This window comes from Siphateles boraxobius, unplaced genomic scaffold (assembly GCF_051911475.1).
Source record: "Siphateles boraxobius isolate OS27281-9 unplaced genomic scaffold, OSU_SipBor_1 5, whole genome shotgun sequence".
NCBI classification, from domain to species: domain Eukaryota; kingdom Metazoa; phylum Chordata; class Actinopteri; order Cypriniformes; family Leuciscidae; genus Siphateles; species Siphateles boraxobius.
The window spans coordinates 18,967,917-18,985,750 of record NW_027509141.1 but is presented as its reverse complement, the minus strand read 5'-3'; the positions used below and the strand labels follow the sequence as shown (position 1 = coordinate 18,985,750).

The 17,834-nt window shown below is 38.1% G+C and overlaps 2 protein-coding genes across 5 annotated transcripts in view; one reads left to right on the top strand and one right to left on the bottom strand.

Annotated features, from left to right (window-relative positions):
• The window catches only part of s100p (S100 calcium binding protein P), a 267,160-nt gene that overhangs the window by 153,039 nt on the left and 96,287 nt on the right, over window positions 1–17,834 (bottom strand). The gene's annotated exons all lie outside the window — the stretch shown is intronic.
• tbl1xr1a (TBL1X/Y related 1a) overlaps window positions 15,699–17,834 on the top strand; it is an 83,772-nt gene continuing 81,636 nt past the window's right edge. For 3 of the 4 annotated variants that reach the window (XM_077203081.1, XM_077203079.1, XM_077203080.1), the window contains exon 1: window positions 15,702–16,032. The gene's annotated coding sequence lies outside the window, so the exon portion shown is untranslated. Of the gene's footprint in view, window positions 16,033–17,834 lie in introns of all 4 variants that reach the window. The other variant, XM_077203083.1, reaches the window with a different exon arrangement.

Sequence of the window (17,834 nt, the reverse complement as noted above, 5' to 3'; positions counted from 1 at the left end):
TTTGCTTATGGAGTCAATTATTCAGACTGAAAGGTCTGACACGGTGGCACACGCCTTCCCTTTTGTTTTTTCCTGCACGCAACATGAGACAAGTAGGGTATTTTTATCCAGCTTTGGATCTTTCCTCTGGAGCAGATGAGGCTCCATTTATAATTCATACACAGCCTGCAGATGAAACAGAATCATCCCTATTTTTGAGGTCACACAATGTTCCTCCATGCGTATTGTTGCCGAGGAGAAATCAAGACCCCTACTGACTATATACCGGGGACAGTTTGAGGTCCAGCTCAGTTCTGGCCAATGTCGATTATTCGTTTGTGTTTGGCTTGCTTGTTTTGTTTTGTTTCCACCTGAATACTTTGCTTTCGTCTGTGGCTTTGCGGCACTGGTGCAGATAAAGTTTGTAGACACTGAAGACATGTGAAAGAACGTCAGTATATATTTGATGCTCCTGTCTCACAACTCAGCAGGGGTTCTGTCTATCTTCACATTCTCATCTCCTTCACACTCTCAAGATAAATGACGCCCAGTTCCTCTCAGGGTGACATAAATCAACTTGAAGAAAGCACTCTGGGAGCTGGACGTGGTGCTCACTCTTTAGATGAGACTTCCTCCTGACAATTGGTACTGCTACAATAGGACATGTTGAATACATTGTATTTTTATCCGATTTGAAAGCTGTAAGAGAGCTTAAATGTGACCCTGGATCACAAAACCAGTCTTAAGTAGCACGGGTATATTTGTGGGAATAGCCAACAGTACATGGGTCAAAATTATCAATTTTTCTTTTATGCCAAAAATCATTAGGATATTAAGTAATGTGTAAAACATTTATTTTTGTGAGTGAATGCAGCACAATCGCGAACATAAATGGACAACTTTAAAGGCGATTTTCTCAATGTTTCGATTTTTTTGCACCCTCAGATTCCAGATTTTCAAATAGTTGTATCTCGACCAAATATTGTCCTATCCTAACAAACCATACATCAATGGAAAGCTTATTTATTCAGCTTTCATGTGATGTATAAATCTCAATAAAATAAAAAAAAAGACCCATATGACTGGTTTTGTCATCCAGGGTCACAAATGTGTTTGCTGTTTAGAATGCAGACAGTGTGTTATACAACAACTTTGGGGGGATGAACTTTTTTTAAAGAATGCCTTTATGATAAAAATGTATTTTTCATTTTATGTATTTTCTACAATACAAACACTCCAAGGATTCTGACCCCTGCTCTAGAGGTAAAATGTATTCTAAGATAAAAAATAATAATAATAAGTGCAAACGATGCCATAACTCAAAGTGTTTCTATTGTTATGTTAACAAAGTTGTTTTAATACATTTGCATCATTATATATCTCATATAATACAGAAATGTTGAAGGATTATACCCATTCAAACACTCTTTCATTGCAAGATTTTTGTCATTACATTCATAACTGAAATGTAGTTGTCTCATTCACTCTCCAGTCTTTCCATAAGCTCACACACACATGCATAAAAAGTTGTAGCCTTGGAAAGAAAAGTAGTCGGAGGATGGTTTTTAATTGAGGAGCCACATGGGAACTCAAACACTCTCAGATCCTGTTTAACTAGGTCAGCACAGAAATGCCATCTGTGGAGATTTCAGTTTGCATATAGACGAGTCGTGTCCCATCACAGTTCTGCTGTCACGGAGTATATGGAGCTTTATGTAACTGCGCAGGCTATGACCTGTTAAGCAGAAAATGATTGTGGTCCAGTGAATTCACACGGCAGAATTCATATTATGTATTCATATTGCTGTCTGAGGTTTCCTCCGCATTTGGATCGTGCTGTGCCGTCGTCACGACGTCTTCGCAAATCCCCGCCGGAGCTGTTGCAGCAGTCAGTGTTTATCTGGGCTTATTTTTGTGGCCTCCAAACCTAAGTATGCAAACAGCAAGTAGTCTGAATCCGTCAGCCATGAAATTACCAGCCTTCCTCATGTAGCTTACTCAGCAGCTAAGTGAAAAGTGGCCGCTGTAATATAAATGCTTCATTTTAAAGCCAGGATGCCGTGGTCACTGTTCCGATAGGTATTGTGTGAGCTGCCAGCCAGGCTTAATGAAAAATGAATGACAGTATGATCGAATAACATGGCCTCAAACTGTATCATTATTAATATAGAGCAAGATGCGGTTGAAACTTTCAAAGCAGCTTTGCTCAAAAAGCACTATTATACAGAAACAAACTATTTAAGAATGGAATCACTTTCAAATCATAAGTGTGAATTTGAATTGGATCTTCACAGGATGTTGAAATGGAATTTAAATAAGAATGACTAGAAGGGGAATTGAAAAATTCACACTGCAAAGAAATTTCATTAGTCTAAGACAAATTTTATATTAAATCAAAAAAATACGTTGTTAATTTTGAATTCTGTACTGTCAAAACAGTTAGTACCATCAAAAATGGTGCAGGTTACATCGATACGGCAGTAGTTTGGTGGCAAGTGACAGGTGACTTTATGAGTGAGTCATTGAACTATTCATTCATTCAACTGATTTGTCAACTGAACACTGGAATGAATTAAGTTATCCGAATATACATATTTCCCTTCTATATAACAATATGTGAAAAGACTACTATGTTCGAATTGACAGTATTCATAAAACAGTGGGCACTTATCCCATGAGGCCATGGGAGAGGATTTATGAAAGGCAGTGAAGTGATGCAACTGACAGTCACAATATAATGGTGCACAGTTTACATGCATGCTATATAGAATGCACTTTTTTAACGGTCACAAAGCCACTGAATCATTCACTCAACCAATTCAAAAATACAATCCATTTAGTAAACGGAAACGGCACTTTGTTGATGGACTCAATCTTCTCATCTTTTGTTTTGGTCATCGCTCTGAATCTGATCCGGACAAAGCCTTTGACAGAAATGCGATTTTCTCAGCTTTTTGTTAAAAATATTGCTTTTTTTTATGAAACTTACCCACATTCAAGTGTCAAGAATGCATGAAGTACGATTTTTTTCCTTTTTTTTTTAAGCAGAGGATCTGTTTTTTCTTTGGATATATTGTATGTTCAGATGTTCTCGCATCAAAATATTCTAGGGGCCATGAATAATGAGAAAATAAAAGTGGCAACTTAAAAAAAAATGCTGATGGGGAACCAGTCAAAAACAATATCACACTCTCATTTATGCTGTTGGTCTAAATATTATGAAGGCTGTTTATTTGATTATATGTCATGTATATCAAATCCAAATGAAATTCTGCTTCCTGTATTCTATTGTAATTTCTTGCTCAGTTTAAATCAGAGGTCTATCAGAATGCACAGTACACTATATGCCAGTACGATGTACATGCACACACTGACCCACACAAGAGATAGCCTCACCCCATTATGGCCAGAGTTGGAAGCCTGCCAGCAGTGTTGCTTTTCAATCTTCATCCTCCATCTCCTTCGTGATAGACAAGAAGGGCTGCTGACCCCCCTGCCCCACTTTGGAGGATGATGGGATCTGGGAGAAGTGCTCCCCTCCCCCTCCACAGCTCATGCATCACGCTTCCCCAGCAATGCCCCATTCTGCATAATCGCAGGTAGCCCTTTGATTTGATGGGTCTGTGTAGCCACGCTTGGTGCTTTAGACAGGGATCCATGAAATCTGATCCAAGTCAACGACATCCTCATCCCACCAATAGTCCCCTCTGGGTTGCCCTGTTTAAACATGCAAAATGGGCTTCATTCTGCCAAATGGCCTGTCATACAAATGTCTGCCTGTGCTTGTATTTTCATATCATTAATTCTGGGAGTATGCAGCATTTGCTTGGTTAAGAGGCCGGTACCCTCAGGGTGGGATAGCTGTCCTCAAATAGGACCAAATGCTTTAGGGTCAAAGAATATTATTTATAATGTGTGAAAAATTTGGTATGTGTATTTTGGAAATAAACAAATGACACAAAATTACAATTTAGTCAAAAGCATTATCTCATTATAGTATACCACCACACACATTAATTTTAATGCAGTATATGGCCAAAAATAGACGCTTACATTTACAACGTTCATAGAACATTCTTCTAACGTTACTATGCTTGATAAACATTTTCTAAATGTTAGCATGAAAACCTTCATATTTTGTTAAGAGTAATGTTCTAGTTTCACCTTTCCACAGTTAAATGAATCAACTGATTAAAATGCCAATGCACTAAAAACGGAAATAGTGAACATTTTCTCAAAACAATCCCTGTTCACACGCTGCATTACGCATGCCAGATCAGTACTTGGCGATGTCTTGTTGTAAAGTATTACCTATGGTCTATTATTTTCTATTAAGGTATGGAAAGGTTGTTTTCCAAGCATAATTGAATGTTCAAAATATTCCAGTTTCAAGAATTTTTTTTCCTTGGTTTTACCAAACATTCTGGAAAATATTAGCTGAACATGCTCATTGCTCAAACCATTGATACAGCTCTCAACTACAGGAAAAAATGCTTTCATTAGGTGAACATTTCTCCATTCTTTTCTCTTAAGAGTTCTACTGGCTTAGAGAAGAAGACATCTAGCCAATACATCTAGGTGATGACTTTATAATAGTCGGATATTTTGTGATATTTAATTTAGGTTACTGATTACCTTCTTAGTAAGTAATTAGTAATTTTACCGGAATACATTTGAAAGCAACCCTCCCCCTTCTATTTGTGATCCATGTTGAGATAAAACGGGCAATTATCCAATAGCCAAACAATATTGACATTTCCAATACTCTCCAATTAGTATGCAATATTTTTACCGCATAATCTGAAGGGACATGTGGATGTAATGGAGGAGGTGGGACAAAAGGCCTCTAGCTAAGAGATTTCTTAACTATTGATTGGCTACTGTGACCTAGCGTGATTCAATAGTGTGTTTCCCTACTGTACAATGTTATGCATAATTTCTTTCGATAAAGCATCTGCTACATAATTAAATACAAATGGCAGCTTACTGTAAAGAATTTTAAACGATGAGGTAAGAGAAAAAAAGTAAAGAGAGTTTTCTTTCTTTTTACATCTACAAATGCATGCAACGCCTCCTTTCATTTCACAGTCATTTCTCATGCTTTTCAATGGGCAACATCGCAGCACCTCGTCCAGATCTGCCCGGCCTGCTATGACGGACTTTGAGGTGATCTTTGAAGAGAAATTAGCAATTAGATCAAAGAGGCAGGAAAGTGTCACAGCATTTTAGCCTCACAGAAAAAAAAATGAAATAAAAGGTCTGGTTTTCACAGGATTAAATATAGCCCTAAACAGGTGTTCCTGAGACTGGGGCCTCTTGATGTATTGGCGTCTCTGGCTCTGGCGGGGTTGAGAGGATAAGACTCCCCTGCTTGCTGCTCGAGTGAGAAAACAACCCCAAAAGACTGGAATGTTGAGCCCCACTGTGCCTAATTGATTGGAATTCTGTTGACCATGTGTGTCTACACTGGGCCGGCTGAAATAAGCCGTGTTAAATCACATTCCAGGGGCTGTGTCAGCCCTAGGCTTTGTACAGGCTATAGCATCTGGAAACGAGCATTCCCAATGCTCGAGATGAGACTCCGTTTAAAAGATTCGGCTGGCGTAAAGGTGGATTGCCTCAGCTGAATCGGTGATGTCAAAGAACACAAGAGACTACAGGTGAACTATTCATGTTGCCTGAGTAAATAGGCTGCTCATGTCTAGAGCGTCAACATGTTTTTGTTTGAAAAACCCACTGGTAATTTCGTCATTGACAAAACTGAACAGATTTGTTATTCTTTGGAAATATAGTATAGTAAAATATAGTAATATAGCTTTAAGATGTTTAATCAACAATCACATTGAATTTAATGGATATATGGATGGAGATATTTAATAAAAAATATAGATGGATAGATGGATGGATGGATAAATACATGGATGGATGGATGGATGGATGGAGAAAAAGAGATACTGTGAACACGGTATACAAAGAAAACAGTCTATTCACAAAACCAGACTGTGGATTTAGGCCGACTTCCACAATACATCTTTCGCAACGATTCCCCTGCTCAAGCATATTGTAGATGTGTTGTAAAATCTTACAATTGCACCTTAGTTAGATCAGCCTACTGCTAAACGTGCTCTTTATTCCAACAATGTTGTAGAGGGGATGGAAGTTATTTGTGATAGTCAATAGGTCTTCTGTAATAATAAATTGTATCCTCACATCTAATCCAATAAATACAGTATGATGCCCATTTGAAATTGAGCATCACTATCAAATATCAATCATTTGAAGCGAAGAGGTCATGACATCAGTGTTCCAATTGTGCACATTCAGCCATGATAGATTTTTTCAGGATTCTTTGATGAATAGAAAGTTCAAAATAATGTATTTGCAATAGTAATGTATAGCATTATAAATGTCTTTATTGTCACTTTTGATCAATTGAAATCGCCCTTGCTGAGTATAAGGATTAATTTCTTTAAAAAAAAATCCTTCTGGGTTTAAGTCCAAATGACTTCTAAAAATAAATTACACCAGGTTTCAAAAAGAATCACAAAAACGCAAAACCCAGAATCAGTCATAAACCGCTCTCTACTATATAGTAGGTGAAAAACAGTAAAAAAAGTATGTCCAAATTGACAGTATTCATAAAAGAGTAGGCAAAAAGTAACCGGATGGCCTACCTCTTCTGGCGAGAATCTGAATCTGTGCAAACGATGGACACTTTAGTATCCCATGAGGCCACTGGAGAGGATTTGTGAATGAAAGGGAAGCAACACAACTGACTCTGGTAGGTCTCATTAAAATTACAACATGTCACCTATCTATTTAATCTCATAAATCACAATCTAAATAGTTCGGTTTAGCAAAATCTAGTTCTGTTTACCAAATCAGATTTGTTTAGAATCAAAATCTTTTTCTGAAAAGAAAAACACCAAATTTAATTCAGTTTACCATACCATGTTTACCAAATGTGCTATTTGCTCTGCCAAACAAATTTGATAACCGGAACTAACTGTATAATAAAATCATGTATCTGGGTCAGTGAAAAAAAAAGAAGCAAAAATAACATTAATTAAACATTGCAATTGATGTCAATTACTCTCTACAGACGAAATAAGCTAAACAGAAGTGAGAAATCTGCTGTTTCATCGACATGTCTCTGTCTCACAGCAAAATATACTCACACTCCCCTCCCCCATCCTGTCTGCGGTTACAGACCGAGAATTTTTTTAAAGTTGTTAAGGGAAAATAATTCACTAATCAAAGGTTTAGCCTTTGTTTACTGTCACTATTGTACCAGCAGCCTTTGCATTTAGGTAACGTTACATAAACAAGCTTCCCAGTTCAATTCTGGCCACGATCATAAAAGTAGGTCAGTGATAATCCCGCGCTGTTATGTCACAACATATTTCCTGTGGCCATGATAATGCTAGTTGAAGCCAAGAATATATCACAGAAACATTGTTTATTGATGCGTACAGATCCTTTATTTGGTAACATCCCGTCGTATTTCAAAATGATGCAATGCACTTTTGTGAAACTTCAAGGTCGATGCTGGAATCGCAGGCATTTGTACCCATAACTGAGCTGAATATTTGAACTGTCACATAGGGTTTGAGAAAACGTCCCGCCTGTTTTATCTGCAAATTATGGTCACCATAAAGTAACCGATCTTGCACCCTGAGGCAATTCACCCACTACTAGATTATTGGACAAGTCAAAATGATACCACATGTAAAATGTGAAGGTCAGGAAGTCAGTCAGCTTGCTGAAACAAAAGCTTCATGCTTTTCCTGTTTCATCTAAATTGTTTTTTAATCCATACCTGTTCCTTAAACAAAGGTGTTATTCTTTTAGTAGATAGCTGGTCCGAGAGCACCAGAGTAATATACAAACCAATGATGATGTCAGCTTGTTATTGACTTTCCAAGTCTGAATGACTGAGCAAAGGAGAGGGGGTGGGGTGGAATCTATTGCAGGCAATGCCCAGCCAGGCAAAAATGAGTTGACAAGCCAGTGTGGGGGATGGGTGGGATTCTGCAGAGTCTCACAGCCCCAGACATCATCTCTAACTGTAGCTGCGCTGCTTTCTCTAGTTTACGGCGCGCTCGCCCCATTTTTCTGATATAAACCGAATTAGGACAGCAAGGAGGGGCCGCCATTGCAGTCGGCAGAGGAATACATTTGCATTTTCAATGACGGAAGTACGTTTTGACTTCCAGAATATGCATTGTTTGAATTCTGAAGTGGATCTTAATGAAAGTATGGGGTAAAGAGGTGAAATTTGGATTTAAAAAGTGCAGAATTATGCAAGGTTTTTCAACAGGAAATACTCCGCTGTGTCTGCCAAAACCGCAGGCCTGCCCGAGACAGTATAAATAACAGGAGGGAAGGGGTGGGGAAGATTTTACATTTGTGCCCAGCCCCCACCACGCCACACACACCGATACGCTAATGGTGCTCTTTCAAATATTACACACACCAGCCATTATGAGTAACTTATGGCTGATGGGGGTGTAATTCTTTCTGTAATATTAATGTGATATATCTCGGAAATGGTACATGTGAGTGTTTGAGTGGATTTTTTTTATGACGCTGTATTTGTGTTAGTGCCATTTTGAGGGGAAATGACTGCAGTAACTACTGCAGTAACAGCATGTTCTAAAACATTTGAAAATATAAATTATAGGGAATATATAAAGTAAATATGACATTTTATGGATGGTATAAATAAAAATGTAAAAAAAAAAAAAGAATATATATAGGATTATTCTATTACAAGAGAGGAACAAAGCAATTCGTCAAAAAAAAAACCAGAACATGTGTAATATACAATGGCAGGTTTATTTGACAACTAGGAAGCTAGCTAGAGAAAAGGAGAATTCAGACACATTGTGTGTGTGTGTGTGTGTGTGTGTGTGTGTGTGTGTGTGTGTGTGTGTGTGTGTGTGTGTGTGTGTGTGTGTGTGTGTGTGTAAAAATGATTAAGAATTATTTATATGTAAAAGTGATGGTGAAAAAAACCCCAGTGCAAAATGTGAATAATAAAGTGCAATGCTTCCCATATATTTTGTCGTTGACATCAGGTTGTCTAATCAAACTATATTTTGGCACAAATTTGGGAGTTAGGTCAATTGGTAGAAGCTAACAAAATTAGACAGAAAGACTGTGTATCATTGAAAACCATGTATAAAACTATAAGTAAAAGGAAATACTAGTAAATACAGGTTTTCAATGAGAAGAAATGTTGTTTGTGATGATGGCCACAATGCGTTTTGTGTGGTGAATTATAGGCGACAAAATCAAGAAACAAAACCAAAATCTAGAAACCAAAATCCTTTTCAAATCTTATATGGTTTTATAGTAATAATGTTAATAATAATATTGTGTTTTTGTTGACTTATTTGCAATAAAGCAGTATTTTTTTGTATCACCATTTGTCCTCCATGAATCACTACATTAAGGTGTATATTATTAACACTTGATTTTATAAATTTCTGTGCATTAGTTTTGTTGAAATATCATTGCCTTTTAAAGCAAACAGAGGGTGTCTGTACTAGAGAACTACAAGAGAGTAGTTCTTGTGTAAAAGTACCATTATAATCTTATCTCTGTTAGTGTTTTGTCTTCATGATAATGAACCACAATTCTCAAAATAACAGTACGATATCTAATTCACAGCATGCTCCTTTGTTTTAATGTGCTTGCTATGTCTTTTGTAAAATGTTAAAATTTGCCAGGGATTTAATTTAGTATTTTAAAATTGACAATGTATGTTTTTGTTGTTGTTGGTTTTTTGCTGCCCTTGGCAAAGTACAATCCTGATAAGCCATATAAATTACTATTTCTTTTGTAGGCTTTTTTTATAAAACCTTTAATAAACCTGTCAGTGTGCTTTTGAGGCCTGGACAGACTACAACTATTGTCAAATGCTGACTTTTGGCACCTTCTAAACCCCTAATCAGGCTTGTGTGAGGAGCCTTTTTGTCCCACGGTGACAAGCTTTCATTGCTTTCACATTTCCACTAGGCAACAACTAGTTTGCAGGGGAAAGAATATACCACGCAAACACCTTTAACCAAAACAGCCTTTCTGGTCCAAACATGCATTTTAATTATAGATGCTCCTGGGCAGCAAACCCACACACACAGATTTGTTTAATATTCACTAATCTCTCCTGCCTTTGCCTCCCACGTTGTATACACTAATGGCCACTGAAGCCTGCAGTCCCTGAGCCAGAGCCCTACACTAAACACTGACACCCATCCTCTCCCTGCTTTGTTTCCAGCAGCTCGCAGAGGAGTTTCTTTTGTGCCATGCTTCGAACAATCGCTCTTGATCCGGCCTCCCTGTCTTTCTCTCCTCCTGAATCCGGTGAAATTTATCAGTGTCCCTTGTGAGGGAGGACCAGATGGCTGCCCTGCTCTTGTTTTCAAGTCTTCGGATGCAGCTTTGTTTGTTAGTGCAGCCAATGAAACCTCAGCCATGGGAGAGAGTCCCAGTCTCCATCTTGTTGTCTGCAGCTCCACAGCAGAAATATTCATTATTATTTTATTCAGTTTATATATTATCAGTGTTTACTGATAAAAAGTTGGGGTAGGAGAATGAATATTCAATTTAAAACGAACTAAATTGAGTTGAAACACAATAGATGGATGGATGGATGGATGGATGGGTGGGTGTTTGGATCGATGGATTGGTGGGTGGGTGGGTGTATGGGTGGGTGGATGGAAGGATGGATGGTTGGGTGGGTGGATGGATGAAAGGATGGATGGTTGGATGGAAGGATGCATGGATGGATGGAAGGATGGATGGATGGATGGATGGGTGGGTGGGTGGGTGGGTGGATGGATGGATGGAAGGATGGGTGGGTGGATGGATGGGTGGGTGGATGGAAGGATGGATGGTTGGGTGGGTGGATGGATGAAAGGATGGATGGCTGGATGGAAGGATGCATGGATGGATGGAAGGATGGTTGGGTGGGTGGATGGATGAAAGGATGGATGGTTGGATGGAAGGATGGGTGGATGGAGAGTTGTGTGGGTTTAAGGATGGCTGGATGGATACTGTGGATGGATAGAAGGATGGATAAATACTGTGGATAAAAGGATGCATGGATGGATGAAGTGACTTCGACCTTTTGAAAGGAAAAAATGGGGGGGGGGGGGGGGGGGTATCAATATTAATTATTTGTTTACCTCATGCTTCTGTATCAATATTCTCTTGATAAGAATCAATCCCTGGGTCCAAATATGCCTGTTTTCACACTATATAGCCGGAGAAAAACAGTATAGGAGACAAGTGATATGTCTACATTAAAATATTTATAAAACAGTTGACAAAAACCCGAATGACTAGGGGTTGAACCGACTAGTCGAGCTTAATGCAATGCAATACATTATTTTGTATTACTTGAATCTGCGCATCACTAGCCTATAATGCACAGTGAATTTATAGCTTTTTATCTTTTCTTTTCTTTTTTCTTTTCATCCTAAATGATGATGTAAACAGCTTGCTATTTACACCTGGCCACTTCATGTGTTTCTGTGATCTGATCCGATCTTGAAAAGACCAGGTGTAAATGCCCTCCGAAACGCATTCGAGACGGATTTAAATCAGATCGCTCAAACCACTTCAGGAGGAGAGCATGGGCCGCTTAACAGACGAAACTGGACAAGTGTAAATGTATCTGGTTGTTGAAACCACATATGTAAATTGGACTTCTCCCAACAATGCTAAAAAATAAAGGTGTGAGAGTGTCTTAGACAATGTCATGTTATTCATTATATGCAGTGCTTGAAGTGGGAAAAGAAAGGTGCCGGTACTCTCTTGCACTGGCAAATCATGACATTTGAGATTTCTACAGTGAAAAACAAAACTTATAACAAAACTTGTTGTTATTTATTAACAACATATGTAGCCTATTAAAACAAGTCTTGCGTGTGTGCGAAAACGGAACTCCTCCAAGTCTGCAATTTCAAAAATAAATTTAGATAATTACATTTTATTTAATTAAATGCATTTATGGTGAGATTATTATATTTTCATGTCAATCTGTGTTTTGACCACGAACCATGAGCTGTCACTTTAATTTACCGCGTGCAGCACAGCAAAAATACACTCGGAACGATCTCTGCACTGCTGTATAAGCACAGCACCAGGAGTGCATTGACGGACCGCATGCGCGTGCTGTGTGAAAGCTCGAACCTGTTAACATGGGTGCGGAAAAAATACGCACTGCATACCCACTGCAAACGAAGTATATCAACGGGCGTGACACTGGCGCTTTTTCTGTCAGTGGTCGAGTACCGGTTACATGCGAGAAGTAGCGGTACGCAAGAAAAAGTGCAGGTACGCTTAAGAGAAAAATTTAGAAGTGCCGGTGTTCCGGTGTTGTTGAGTACCGACCCACTTCGAGCACTGATTATATGACGATGCTATGGCAACACGCATCACCGCAGATGAGCATCTATTTATCAAGCCAACGTGCAAACTATCGCAAATCAAAGTGAAAGTAAGTCGCAGACGCTTAACACACAATCATCTTCATCAAAAGTAAAGAAACAAAATGATCTTACCAGTGCCGTCTCTCTTATTGCGGTCTTTGATTTTGAAATTAGCTGATAATCAATAAAATGCAGCTCATTACTGTTACTTCGGTGACGTGAACTCCGTTAAATCTGCATATAGCGCGTTGTTTGAAGATCGGATTTATATCCGTTTTCCGAAAACATATTATGTGACCAGGTGTAAATGGAGTCGTTTTGATAAATCAGATCAGTAAAAACGCATGAAGTGACCAGGTGTAAACGGCCCCATTACGAGCTGTCTGTCAGCATCTGTATAATGTTCTGGTAATTAATTGCAAATAAATTGTGGCACGTTGCAAAGCAGTCCCATCTCTTGTTTTTTTTTTAAATGACGTCATCGACTAGTCGACGTCGACCTGACTTTGATGTCATAACAGTCAACTTAAAAAACTCTGAAGTCGTTCAACCCCTATACACCCTTAAAAATAAAGGTTCATAAAGGGTATTTTGACACCAATGCCACCATTTTGGGTTTCCAAAAGAACCCTTTAGCGAACAGTTCTCAAAATAACCTCTTTTTTCTAGTGAAGAACATTTTAAAAATCCAAAGAACCTTTCCACTATAATGAACATTTAATGCAATGAAAAATTTTTCATGGATTATAAGGTTCTTCACGGAACCATTATAGTGTGCAACAGTCGGGTTCCGGAAGTAAAAACTCTATTCATTTTCTCCATAAATTGATTTTGAACGATAACTTAAAAACCTTTAAAGACCTACTGTGAGGTTGTTAATCCATTTTATTTGCTTCTACTGAAGCCATCAACCTGCATTATTTCAGCTTATTTTTAAAATAATCATGTTTAACAGTGAAATTCCTGGTGAAAAACTACATTGCCCATGATGCTGTGCAGAAAATTACACCAATCAGCGTGGCGAAAAAAGCAATTTATTTTTAAGAGCAAACTACTTTTGGTGAGATTCTGAAGTGTGCATCCACTGACTGGACATTATACTATCCCATGAGAGGATTTGTAAATGGAAGTAAAGCGATGCAAACTGACACCGTAGGTCACATGACAGTGACCACATGGTGTATGCAGTATGTCCGAAATTCATTCATACTAACTACACACAATTTCTCTCTCTCTCTCTCTCTCTCTCTCTCTCTCTCTCTCTCTCTCTCTCTCTCTCTCTCTATATATATATATATATATTTTTTTTTTTTGAACAGACATGAAGCAAGTTTCAAACCAAATGTAGTACCTACTCAGTCACAGTATGCGGTTTCTGACGCATTTCATATTTTTAGCTGAGGATTCAGTTAAACCACCAAATTTCCAGATTTTTGTGATAAACAGATGTTTGAAAGGAAAGGAGAAAAGGCGAAAGGACAAGAGCAGATAGGAGGAGAGCCGTTCTGCTCAAGGCTTTTACACACTTCGAGGTTTGATAAGATTACAACCAAACAGACACAAACCCTCCACCCTAAACACTGTGATTGTGTAGGACACAGAACGAGAGTAAGAAGTGAGTGTCAACAGAGCCAAAGAACACAACGGCTGTATTTAAAACCAGCTTTTTCTGGCCAGTCGCTCAATTACTTAACAGACAGCGTTTTTGTATAAAATCTCCAAGGCGCCGTAACATCAATAGTAATTTACAACAAATTCAAATCAGCTTTAGCAATAACCAATTGAATATTCAATGACTATACACGTTACATTTAAGGTTTAAAAAACTGATATGTATATTGTTATTTCTTCCACTAACCGCAGACACTGTCTGTGCTGCCTATAAAAAAAACAACCAGATGAAGGCAACTTGAAGCCTTTCTCTATGTACTGACAGCATTTTTCAGACATGGCCAACATGATTGCTATGGCAACAAAATTATTTTTACATCTGGTCATGTGATTAATCGAATAATCATACAATAATGACATTTAGGATTTATTTTGGAGACAACCGCACCCCTCCCCCATCCCATATAACACATAACAAGGATTAATGCTGTTCAATTCTTGAATTATCATGATATTCTACTCAGAGCTGTTCACAGTCTCATTTTTAGAGATGACTTGTTACTTACTATGCCAACACTCACAGGTCCAAAATGGGTCCATGTGTTGTTGTTGACAGCTAAACATTTAATCACTACATTTAGTTAGTTCCCCATTAAATGTTTGTGCAACATGTTTAAGAACAAAAAAAGCAGACCAGGTAATAGTGGCTATATAAAATAGTATATCAAACAGAAATATGTGTACAAAACAATTTTTAAAGGGTCACCCAAAAATTATATCATTACTCACCCTCGAGTGGTTCCAAACAGCTATGAATTTATTACTTCTGCTGAACACAAAAGAAGATAGTTTGAAGAATGGGTAACCAAACAGTGGAGGGTGACTGACTTCCCTAGTGTGGAGAAGGAATGGAAGTCAACGGGGCTTATCAAGTGTTTGGTTACAGACATTCTTCAAAATATCTTATTTTCTGATCAGCAGAAGAAAGAAATCAATACAGGTTTTGGAACAACTTGAGGGTGCGTAAATGATGACAGCATCTAGGGGTTGCATTTTTGGGTGAACTATCCCTTTAACTGTTAAGATTGCGGCCATTTTGGCGCTTTTTTACATGATATCACAAATGGTCAGGTTGATTATTAATTATAGGTTTGACGAAAACGTAAACTTTATTTGTTGACATTTAAAGACCATGGTGTGAACTTACCAAAAAGCTGCCTTTACATGTTAAATTATGGTAAATTCAAGTTACCGACCTAAGCTGTGCAAACAAACCATTACAGCTATTACAGTAGCAAGTAGCCTAACTTACATGAAAACAAACTTGAATCATCATTGTAATAGTGACTACAAAAATGGCACATTAAGACAACATAACATTTTTAAACATTTAACTAAACTATTATATGAAAAACCATTAAAATACCACAAAATACCAATATATCTTAACACCACAATATATACTCATTTTTATTGTATTATTACAATATACAAACATCGCCATTTTGTGATTTGTCAGAAACAGAAACAGTCCCGTATGGGAGATAAATCTTCGCTTAAATTATACACCTGTGTCGCAGTTTAGGGTAAAATCCCGATTGTGATGGAACGAACAGGCATGTTATTGCGATATTCCTCCTTCAGTTTCAACAAAGCTGCAGAGACAACCGCCCAGGCCTCCCCCATTTTCGCTTGGAAAGTCACCTCTCCAGTGTTTGAGTGTCTGAAGCCGTTGGCTGCTCCTGAACCGTTTGGCTCTTTCTCCACTAGCAAACAGCCCCACAATGTACCTCAATCGCTCTTAAATCTATTTTTAAACGATTTTATTCTGCTCCACGCCGATGCGAACGGTACCGGACGCTTTTTTGGGAATTTATCTGACGATCTGGCGCCTCAAAACAGCTTTATAACGCTTTGTTTGAGCACTATTTGACAAAATAGTCGAGGAGGAAATTCCACACAAGCATTGAAAGGCAGTCCTCGCGCTCATCCGGGTATTAAAGTGAGTGTTTTCTTAATTTTTACTCGTTATATCGATAATATAGCAGCATATGTGCGTTAATGTACCTCTGTGTGTTTTTAATAATAATATATAGTGATTTATAATTTGGCAAGGGCATTTCTTTGGAGGATCTGACTGGGTGGGGGATGGGCTGCTGTGTGTATGTGTGTGTGTGTGTGTGCGCGCGTGCGCGCGCGCGCGTAAATGCAGCACCACTTCAGATTGTTTGGTAGTTTAGATGTGTGCAAAACAATTTCATAAGACATTACTATGTAATTCTGACATTATTTTAAGTAAATTATGCAGTAAATTAAATTATTTGCATCTAATGTTATGTTAATTATTGGTGTATTTTAATATTATTTAATATTAGTTTATTTTTTAACGTCTTTTCTGATGTGCATCATAAAATCTACTAAGCTGAAATACACTTCTATTATTCTGCTGAATTGATGCACCTCTTAAAAATACTTGTGATGATTTATGAGTTACAGTCTTTTGTTCTTTATTTAAAGACAAAGCATTTGAACATAATGTAAATTGTAATCAATGTTTATAATAAGACTACATGAAGATCAGCAGGAGCACATGACAGTGTTGTGGGCAATGCACTAACTCTATGAGAGTGGGGGAGGGGAGCTCAACTCACATTCAGTGTTTGGATAAACAAGAGTGTGTGTTGAATGACAGGATCATGCGTTTATAATTGTTTACATGTAAAGTGATATTTCTTAGTATGCACACTGATTATATACACTGTCATTGTCAAATCATGCAATGCATATGGCACCAAGATAAGATATGACTTGTGGCTTTTTTTTTTTTTTACATTGCAGTCATTTAAAGAGTACAGTTGTATTTTGAGTGTGAAATGCTGGTCTATATTAGAAGAATGTGTGTGCTTGTGGTATTTGGATCATAGTGTTAAATCTACTGTGGGGGTGGGGAGCTTTGTAATGTGTGTGTGTGTGTGTGTAATCTGAAGGCCATGTGTGTCTGGAAACTCCCATTGTAATGGCTCACATGCAATGCAACATATTCAGATCACCAACCCCTAAAGTCATTCAGTATTGTGTGTTAGGCTAACCTAGCTAGTTTTTACACAACCTCCTCTGAAATTAGGCCTATGATAAATAACATGCAGTAAAAAATACAAATAAAGCTTTTTAAATTATAAGTACATTCTGTCTTAGAGTCTCTGAGTCTTTGTTTGAAATCTGCATCTCTCTCTCTAAATGGAAGAGTGGCATGGTTATGTAACTTGTGCCTGACTGAGAGTGGATTGAAGCAAGATGTGGGGGATGGGACAGACAGATCTGATCTATTGCGCTTTTTTTCCCCCCTCTTCTCTTCCTCCCTCTTTCCCTCATGGAGTAGAATCGCAGTGGGCCAGCCGGCGTGTTGAAACGTGACGTTTGCGTCTGTGCTCTGTTGCGATGCCGTTGACCCTGTTTCTCTTGAGCCTCAAGGTTGAGATGAGATGTGCAGGTGGTGGTGTGAGCTTGAAAATGCCTGCCATGGTCAGCTTTCTTGAACAAGGCCTAGGTCATTAAAGCACACTGTTGCTGTAACTGTTGTGTAGCTATGCAATTCGATACAGTATTAATACTGTAATTGATCATAAACAGAGTGGTAATATCTAAAGTGGATTTTTTATTCGGGAAAGTTTGTCCCGATTTTCTTAGCAGTTGGTCGCACACAGTGATTGCATCAAACATGGTGGGTAACTAGTTTAACAAACTCAATTTGGCATTATCTCTTTGGTTTCTATGAACATTTGTCCTAGGAGACGCCGTAGTGTT